Source organism: Simochromis diagramma, unplaced genomic scaffold (genome assembly GCF_900408965.1).
Source record: "Simochromis diagramma unplaced genomic scaffold, fSimDia1.1 OVJJ01000682.1, whole genome shotgun sequence".
Classification (NCBI taxonomy): domain Eukaryota; kingdom Metazoa; phylum Chordata; class Actinopteri; order Cichliformes; family Cichlidae; genus Simochromis; species Simochromis diagramma.
Genome location: NW_024387359.1, coordinates 707418 through 715002, shown reverse-complemented (window position 1 = coordinate 715002; position 7585 = coordinate 707418).

Below are 7585 nucleotides of genomic sequence, written 5' to 3'. Positions count from 1 at the left end.
TGAGAAGTTAGAAATATACCAATCAAAATATAGTGCTATATAATAACCTCAAGTTATTCATGTCCAGTTTTTACTCCTTCATAATGATGTAATCAAAGTAAACATCTGTCATGCTACCATCACCTGTTTTTTACTGCACTACAACCATCTTAAAATGCATTTAAAAATAACAATTAAAACAAAACAAATATATACAAAATACAATTCTATCCTATTATAAGTAAATACTAAAGTGTGAGGTACGTTGGCAGGAGCTTTGCACTGTTTGAGTGCTTCTTTTTATTATTATTATTGAGGAAAGAAGACAAAAACCCTAAAGTTGAGCCTTTAAAGTGTAAAGACACATCCAACCTTTATATGCAAAATATAAAGTGAAATAAATCCTCATGCACATGAAATGCAGAGAGAAATGGATATTGGCCAACACCTTGAGATCTCGCTTAACTGCATTTACAGTTGAACGATTGTTCTGTGGAATCATTCTTTTAGATCTGCCAGATAATCATCTCTGGAGTATCTCCAACTGACCTTCTTTTTCTTTTACCTATCTTGACATGCCCTGGCAAAAAAATAAAAAAATGAATTTACAGGTTGTGTTTTTAAGCCACTGTTAATTAAATTAATGGTGTAATCATAACCTACTGTTCTTGCTGGAACAAGACAATAGGAATATGTTCTCAGAATCATGCAGCTGAAGCAATATCTCTTGAAAAAATGCCAGTTGTTGGCTTTAAAGATAAATGTCATCTTTTTTTCTTGAATTCTTGTCCAATTTGTCTTTTTATAAACAAGTTCTAATAGCTGTCAGACACCAAGGACCTTATACAACGGAGGAGATGTGAGACATCTAATATTTAAGGCTCTTTCTGTCATGGTCCCTGTGCCTCCCCGGCCAGCCCAGTGTGGCCACAAGTGTTTGTTGTTTTACTCTCTCTCTGCCCGACTCGCCTTGCTCTCTCTCTCTCTCTCTCACTCTCTCTCTCTCTTCTACCTGTCTGCCTGGGCGGAGCTCTGATTGGGCTCCCGCCCTTGGCCCACGCAGTGTTGCCAACTTAGCGACTTTGTCGCTATATTTAGCAAGTTTTCAGACCCCTTAGCGACTTTTTCTCTAAAAAAAGTCACTAAAAAAAAGACGTGAAAGCGCATATCGCTTTTACTCTCAACAAGCAGCGGGTGCTGCAACGCAGTCAGTTCTTCTTTTACTCTTTTACTCTTATGCTGTTTTGTGGATCACAAGGTTTAAAACTACTTATAAACACACACACAAAGTAACTCCACCAGAGCGCCTATTTCGGGTCACTTTTGCCGGTCCAAGCCCGGGTAAAGGAGCAGGGTTGGAATTGTGACATTAAAAAAAACAATAATTGCTAATAGAAATTTAATTTGTAGTTCTAAATAAACTCTAAATGCATTTAGGACGTTTTTTACTCACTTTATGTCTCTTCCACGATGTTATTTCTCTCTCCAACAACATAGGTTACAATTAGATTAGTATTAGCGACTTTTAGGACAACCAATAGCGATTTTCCTTACTGAGGAGTTGGCAACACTGGGCCCACGCACCTGCAGCTGATCTCCCGTGATTTGCAGCTCTTCTTAAGGCAGGTGCTCTGAGCTACTTGTCGCTGGAATATTGAGTAACTCTCGTTAGTATTGCTTTGCTTCATTGCGATTCTGTTGTTCCCGTGCTTGCCTCTGACTTACCCTCGTCTGTGTTAATAGGTTTACCTGGATCAGCCCTTTTGTGACCCCTGGACCCCGTGAGTGTGAGTGGGATGCTTGTGTGGAGATTGTTTGGACAAGGAGCGGAGCAAGTGCGAAGAAGTGTGTTTCCCCAGCCTATTGATCCCCGGAACCCTGGTGTTCCCCCCCCCCCCTTCACGTGTACATATTGCACCAGTGTGATTAATAAAGTATTGTTGAACCGTGCTTTCTCAGTCTGCGCCTGAGTCCGTTCCACCACCGTGACACTTTCAAGATAGAGTTGGACATTAATTGCTTGAAACTGAAATAAAAAGTAGCAGACAAAATAATCCACAGAAATTAATGTACACAAAAGGTTTATTAATCTCTTTGGGATGGGCATAATAAGGCTGCTGCAATTATAGCAAGGATTATGGCCCAGACTGGATTCACAGCAGCACCACCTACATGACTAAAAAGAAAAGCAAGCCTTGCTATGTCATCACCATCTTGAAATACCTCCAGGCCCTCATTTGCAAAGTTATTTTGAATGTGTTAGAATGTTAACTTTAATTTCAGTGGTCAATGAGGCATAAAAACAACATGTATGGAGTCTATACATTTAAAATATTGTGGCGGGGTGTGGTTTACGGTGCTGCTGCAGGGGAGATGGACGCACCTGCACGTGTTCTGCAATCTCACCTCGCTGGATAGCTGCAGCCACGAATTGTGTGTAAAGCAAGCGAGTGCAAAATAAAGATGCTGAAAATCATGCAAACATTGTCAGATCTGCTGTAGTATTGTTACAAATATATAGATAGATAGATAGATAGATAGATAGATAGATAAAGGACCTCAGATGTACACAAACTCCTACATACATGCATACACCTGCAATTTGCCTGTTTTGTGTCTCTGGAATGAGTACACTGTTGACAAATCCCTAGTCTGTGAAGCACAATTTCAACAAATAATATTCTGAAGAGGAACTCAAGAGGATTAAAACTTTCACCCATATTCCTTCTTCCAGTATTGCATCGTTATTTCATTTATGCTTTGTGAAAGTGCAGTGTTTTGATAAGAGCAGTCACCACACCCCAACGCTGAACAACGCACGAAGCCTGGGAGGCGTCATTGCAGACAGATGATATAATGCTGCATTCCTCTGCGCAAATTCTGAGAAGACATTCATTATACCTTGTGGTATTCATGCTACATACTTGATTTTAAAGCTCCACCCTTGAGTCCAATGGTCAATATCCATATTTTACATTCACCTACATCTTTAGTTTCTTTAGGACTTTTTTTTTTTTTTTTTTTTTTTTTACATCTTTAGGACTTTTTTTTTAAAATCATTTGGTAAGTTTCAATACCTGTCAGCTTTGAACTGAGAATGAAGTAACTGTCCCCGAATTGAAACAAATGCTTTTTTCTATTTCAAATAAGATTCATTTAAAAAAAAAAAAATCTCGTAAATACTTAGTACTTTGAAAATATTTATGTGAAACATATTTTGAATCATATCCAACACCTGCTATTGATCAATTTATCATGTTCGCACTTACTTTAATACTCCCACAGAGTAAATAGAAGCCCGAGGGAATTTCTTTTTTTTATGTCAACTCAACCGGTTTAGACTACTTCTCCAAATTTCACAACACCAAATATAAAATGATGTGTTGAAATAGTATTTGGAAACCCTCCAGAAGTGTCTGATGTTCACTTATGTAGGCATACTGAAAAAAAAAATGAAAGGGCACTTTTTAATTTCAGGACAGCATTGAGTCAGTTCTAGTGATGTGTCGGTCGCGAACGAAATGGCTCTTAGAGCCGGATTTTTGACGTGAACGACGTGAGCTGACTCCTTATCGCAAGCCGTGGTTTTGTTTTCTCTCACTCTCTCTCGCACTGTTTTTCGCTTCACTCCGCATGCGAGCCTTGTGTTTTGCGCTGGGAAGAGGGGGGAGAGCCAGGGACAACTTCACATTAGAAAGGTATAGTAATCATCCACAACTATTTTCAGTTGCAGATGATAAAGGATTCAGAAAGTTTATTCATGCAGGTCCATATGACAGAGAATATGCATGATCTTTTAGTTTTCATATTTTAATTTATATTTAATTGTGTTGTGGTTTGCAGTGTTTTGTGTTGTTTCACTTTAAATTTGTTTAAAAGGAAAAAGCTGAACATTTATAAATAAAAGTATATTTACTGTGCCCCCTAGAGACAAAGCACGTACAAACACTTATGAACTCCGAAGGACGTACAAACTTCGAAGCACGTACAAACTCTAAAACACGTAAAACCTCAGAAGCACATAAAAACTCAAAACACGTACAAAACACAACAGAAGTGCTCCAGGATGCTAGGGGCAGTGTTGAGCTTTTGTTACCTGGTGGCTACACAAGCCAGCAAGTACCAACGACCGGATTTGGTGTGTGGTAGTAACAGGTAAATTAACTTTTTTTTTTAATTATTTGAATATATATGAGTGCTTGTGTATAAATACACAAACAATACACATGCTTTCAATTGTGTAATTTAAGTGATCTAGTAGCTCTGTTTTGGAAGTTCAGTTCATGCTAGAAATGTGTTTTGGAGTTTGTACGTGCTTTATCTCTAGGGGCCACTGCATATATTTATATATAAACATATATAAATAAAACCACTTTTTTTTACATTATTAGTTGCTTTTGTGCATAATTTTATATTATTGTTAATAATAAATAAATTAAAGCAACAAAACAACCTGAAGAGCCGGTTCGGAGCCGAAAGAGCCGGTTCAACTTCTGAAACACTGATCTGGCCAGTTAAGTAATAGAGGGGGTTGTTAATCAGTTTCAGTTGCTTTGGTGTTAATGAAATTCACAACAGGTGCACTAGAGGGGCAACAATGTGACAGCTCCCAAAAGCCGGAATGGTCTTACAGATGGAGGTCACTGAAGTTTTTTTCCTCTTCATCTTTTCGGGCTGTTTTTTCAGTAGTTTTGCATTTGGCTAGGGTCAGTGTCACTACTAGTACACTGTTCCAAAAAATAGTAATGTCAAAGTATCTTACTGTATATTCTACAGTTTTGTACTGTCTTTCTAGAATATCATTAAATTTACATAAGGAGACTGTGATTTTACATGTCAAAGGTAAAATAACATAACATCACTGTAAATACAATAAAACACAATTTACTTGTTTTTTTAAATATATTTTTTTGTACATATGCATATTTAGATTGTAAAAATACATTCAAAAATGTATCTTAATTTCACAAATATTTGTCTGTTATGTGAGAGAATGATCTGTTAAATTCAAATGTAATACTATGGAAAAATATATAAAATGATTGAAAATTAATGAGAATAATCAATAATTAAAGGAGTATTTGAATTATAATTTTGCTGAAAATTTCATGTCATCTAGGTCTGACTCAATAATTCAGAGGTAACAAGTGAAAATATAATTAATAGGAATAAAAACTAAAAAAAAACATAAAACATTGCACGGCTAATTATATATTTTAAAAAATAAAAAATAAATGTAGAGGTAGGAATTGCAATTAATATAAATCTCAAAGTGTTCACAACATTCCTGAACAGAAATAGGCCTCTGCACCTGGGGTGAGGGTGTGGCCATGAAAACAATGTGGCATGTCATTGGATGTTGGTACACATAATAACATGACGCTAAGCATCGGCCAATGAATGTGAACTATAACAACCACAAGGTCGCGGGTATGGCTGTACTGTGGGAAAAAATCCTAATATAAAAGTATTTTACTGTGCATTTTACAGTTTTGTTCTGTTCTTCTAGAACAGGGGTGTCGAACTCCAGGCCTCGAGGGCCGGTGTCCTGCAGGTTTTAGATCTCACTTTGGGTCAACACACCTGAATCAAGTGATCAGTTCATTACCAGCCTCTGGAGAACTTCAAGACATGTTGAGGAGGTAGTTTAGCCATTTAAATCACCTGTGTTGGATCAAGGACACATCTAAAACCTGCAGGACACCGGCCCTTGAGGCCTGGAGTTCGACACCTGTGTTCTAGAATATCATCAAGTTACGTAAATAGACTGTGATTTCACATTTCAAATGTAAATTAACGTTAAATCACTGTAATGTAAGAAAACATAATTTTCATGATTATTAAATGTATCTGTCTGTATATATGCATATTTAGATACAGATTCACAAATGTATCACGATTTCACAAATATCTGTCCATTATTTGAAAGATTGAACTGTTGAATTCAAATGTAATGCCATGGAAAAGTATATAACATGATTCCTATAAGCTTGTGTTACATCACATAAGTATTATTATCATTGCTATTTAGGGCGATCGTGGCTCAAGAGTTGGCAGTTCGCCTTGTGATCAGAAGGTTGCCAGTTCGAGGCCCGGCTTGGACACTCTCGGTATTGTGTCCGTGGTCAAGACTCTTCGCCTACTGGTGATGGCCAGAGGGGCCGATGGTGCGATATGGCAGCCTCGCCTCTGTCAGTCTGTCCCAGGGCATGCAATCCATTATTATTTAAACCAACTGTTAACTGTATATTTCTGTACATTTACGTATTATGATTCATATTGCCACATTCATTGACATTGTTTTTAGGTAATTTTATTGTTTGGTCACATTAAAATGTTCCTAATTTAATGCCTTAAAAGCACTTGGAAAAGGCAGAATCCCATGTAAAATTAGCGCAACAAACTGTATTGTCATTACTGGAAATAACCGTATTTTTATGAGAAAGTTATTTTCTGTTATTTTACGGTAGTATTTTGGCGACCCAGCTCCTGGAATATTACCGTTTTTTTAAGATTTTTTTTTAACAGTGTAGCATGAAGCGATGCCTGGACCCTACAGAGGTTGCACAGGCAGTCCAACTCCTCCAAGATGCCACATCAATATGTTGTATTACAGGGTTTGTAAGAGAGCTGGACAAGGACTGTAGAGGGTACTTAACCCATCTGCTCCTTTGTGCAAGAGGGAACAGGATGAGCTCTGTCAGAGCAAAAAAAAAAAGATCTGATGAGCAGAACGGTGGGGTGAATCTCTCTGACAAAACAATCAAAAACAGTCTTCATGAGGGTGGCCTGGGAGCCCATTTCTTCTGCCGGGCACTGTGCTCACTGCTGGGCACCATGAAGTCTAACTGGCATTTACCACAGAATACCAGAATTGGCAGGTTCACCACTGGTGCCCTGTAGTGGTGTGCGGATCGATACTGAAATATTGATTCTTCCGATACCAGCAATTTATGTTCTAGAATCGATTCTCATATTATAATATCGATATTTTAGTACTCTGGGGTAAATTTGTAGTTTTTCCATTAAAATGAACGCAGTGGAAAGAAACTATATCATTCGGATCGTCTAATTTGGAAGGAACTACTTCCTCTTACGCCTTTCATAGTCATATGCGAAATACAGCTGTATAAATGTGTCACAGCCCCTGGCATGCACACTCACAACAATGGCTGAGCGCAAACAAAGTCATGTTTTGCCTCCACAAACAGCCAAGACGCAGTTTGTGATATATGTGGCAAGACAGTGAGGTGTTGTGGCAACACCACTGACCTCGTCAAACACCTCGGAGTAAATCATATCACAGAATATGATGAGCTTATGTTGAGGCGAACTGAAGAGGATGAGAAGGGCAGGTGCTGCTAGGGCGAGACAGACGTCTCTCGCGGAGTTCATAGTGCTGCAGGCAGGCAACATGTTCAAATAGCTCACAACTTCAGGTTTTTTTTTTTATTTCTATATGATTATTCTGCATTATTAAGCAATAAAAACAAGTTGTCTGATGTCCTCTAATCATTATGAAGCAATATGGTTATGTTATTATTACAGTTACATAATACAATTATATATTGTATTATGTAATACAATGAAACATTAAGTTTTTGTA